The sequence below is a fragment of the Aulostomus chinensis genome, chromosome 19 (assembly GCF_037954235.1).
Source record: "Aulostomus chinensis isolate RoL2024-O1b breed Wild chromosome 19, RoL_Achi_v1.0, whole genome shotgun sequence".
In the NCBI taxonomy this organism is placed as follows: domain Eukaryota; kingdom Metazoa; phylum Chordata; class Actinopteri; order Syngnathiformes; family Aulostomidae; genus Aulostomus; species Aulostomus chinensis.
Genome location: NC_141338.1, coordinates 12478305 through 12481292, shown reverse-complemented (window position 1 = coordinate 12481292; position 2988 = coordinate 12478305).

Sequence of the window (2988 nt, the reverse complement as noted above, 5' to 3'; positions counted from 1 at the left end):
TATAGGCCTACTGGTGACTGACCGAAATCCAAAGTACAGTGGTGCTTATCAAACTGCAGCGCAAACAATTGTTGATTTGTTCAGTTTAACCCTAAATTTAGGGTTTATCTGTTCTAGCGCTCTTATCCCTGATTATTACTTATTCTTGCACTTCACATACATATCTTACCGTATGCTGTTTCCACGTGTGTTTGCCAGGGTTGTTTCAATAAAATCATTACATTGTTTTCTGTGGTCTCATATTTCAGGAACAGCCTGACACCCAATAAACAGAGCCCAACATCAATGGGACTGAATTGGAGCACCAGACAAATGTTTAACCCCCCCCCTTCACACTGGCTGCTAAATTCACCAGTCTGAATGTTAGGCCTTGTACCCAGTGAGTGAGATCACAAAATCCTTCCGGTCCACGTAGACGTCCGCCAGGCTTGATCAAGCAAATGCTTTGATGTCGCCGTCATACTGTTTATGAACAAACTTTTAAATAAAAGTTTTCACGATTCAAATGATGACATCACACTGTGCGTGTTTATATGCATGACAATAAACTGATTTATATCTGACTGTTTGGAGTGTGTTTGTATGTCTGTGTGTGTGTGTGTGTGTGTGTGAGTGTGTGTGTGCGTGTGTGTGTGTGTGTGTGTGTGTGTGCGTGCGTGCGTGTGTGTGTGTGTGTGTGTGTGTGTGTGTGTGTGTGTGTGTGTTGAAGGCGGGGAGCAAATTTGGGCCCCCATATGGTTCAATGTTCATAACATAAAACAATAATTACAATAGGCCTGCAATTATAAAAAAATAAATAACCTAAATCTGAATTTATTCTCATTAATTATTGTTTTATTTTCTACGTGTTGTTGCTGTTTTCACTTTCTAGCAGTGCGGTTCTGTGCTGAATCTCAACACTTGTTTGTGTCATTATTCGATAGCCATTTCTCAACCTATAACTACTTTATGATGATGTATTAAATAACAAAAAAAAAACAGGTCTAGTGCCACATTTAGGAGCTAATCCTGTAAACGCATGCTAGTTTTCCTTCACTGCGTCTGCTAGTTTGCAACTGGCCTAAATACAGCCTGAGATGTGTTCCCAATCACCCTTCTGCAGTCTTTCAAAAAGCCCGCAGCTCACACACACAATTCAGATGATGAATACGCAGATTTACATACTAAGCCTTATGTTCTCCGCTGTGATAGAAAAAAATTGCTATAACAGCTGTGTAACAATGTGTGTTAACAACCTAATTCAGTGTAAGCCCTTTAACACAAGGTATTATCGTTAACAGCCGGCCGGACAAAAGCAGCAGACCTCAGCAGGGTAAAGTGCTGCGACTGGGTGCAGCGAGTATCACCCACAGTTTCACCAGAGTTTTACTGGGACATTTAAACTCCACCAAGCTCGTTAGCCTAAATCCAGCCTTTTTGTGCACTCAGCACACTGGATCATTGTGCCACAGGATAATCCATACAGGGTAATTGGTACATCCTATCATGCTACACATAAGGAGAGCAGGATTAAGGTGTGGATGGATGGGGGGGGGGGGGGGTGATCCATCAGTTTAAAGTGATACTTCACTATAAAAAGGGTTCTTTCAAGAATTCACAACAAGATGTCTTAAGCTCAAGATATTTTGTCATCATCTGCCTCACTTCTTTGTAACTCCAGAACGCAGAAAGAGCCAGCCACTTATATTTAGCTTGAAGCTAAAGGTGACCGAGGGCTAATGACGGCTACTTCAACAAATCAACCATAAAACAACACAAAAAAACCCTCAGTTTATAAACTTTCCAGTTCATCATGTAGTAAAATCCATGGCTTATTTAGCCTCCAGCCATATGCTCAGCAATCCACAAACACCTGATTTGAGATAAAAACTAAATAAAACCTCTCCAGTGCAGCATTACCATGAATGAGCTGGGAGGAGTTGGTTAATGTGCTAGCTGGACATGTCTAGAGACTTTTTGGGCAGTTGCCATTCCGTTCTGGGATAAGAAAGAAGTGGAAGCAGTTTAAAAAAAAAAAAAAAAAAAAAAAGCATCTCCATGAGCTCAAGATACTATTTGTGCTGACTTGAAAAGCAAGAATACTTTCTATTTGAAGTATCCCTTAGATAGATCTACAATGGATACTTTAATCATTCATCTTAAATACTAATGAGAGTAGAGGAATCTAAATTTCATTTTTTATAAATTTCAGCTTTGTGACAAAAAAAATTGCTTCACACACATCTTGGCATGTATGCACACACATACACATACACAAAACACAAGAGTCGAGGGAGTCCAGCTGGGCCAGGTCATGACACAGTAGCCCCATCAGGGGCATGAGCATATGTGTGTGTGTGTGCGTGTGTGCGTGTGTGTGTGTGTGTGTGTGTGTGTGTGTGTGTGTGTGTGTGTGTGTGTGTAAATACTAACACGGCCATCAGTCGTGTTCCTCTTCACCCAGCTTGCAGCACTTATATGTGGTGGAATGACATGACACACACACACACACACACACTCTCTCTTGTTGCCTGCCCCCTTTGTTTCAGTGTGTGTGTGTGTGTGTGTGTGTGTGTGTGTGTGTGTGTGTGGATAGGGGAAGACTGGGTGGGGGGTGAGGGGGTTTGAAGCTCCATATGGGCACCCCACCACCACCACCACAAACAGGCAGATGTCAAATGGGACGTGCCTCTCTGATGGGGCGCAGGGTCACACTGCACAGGGGTAAATAGCAGAACAGGAGAGAGAGAGAGAGAGAGAAAGAGAGATGTCTTCTTGCCAATGCCCCCCTCCCCCCTCTTTAAAACCCACCAAAAGAGAGAGAGAGAGACACACACACACACACACACAGACACAGAGAGACACACACACACGCCACCAAGACAAAAAGCTGCTGATGCAAACATGCCAACAAACAGAGACGCATCATCACATCAGTGCTGCTTACTTTTAATCAACATGAGTCCATTTAAAGATGGAGTTCATGTACAGAGAGAACACCACTAAGTA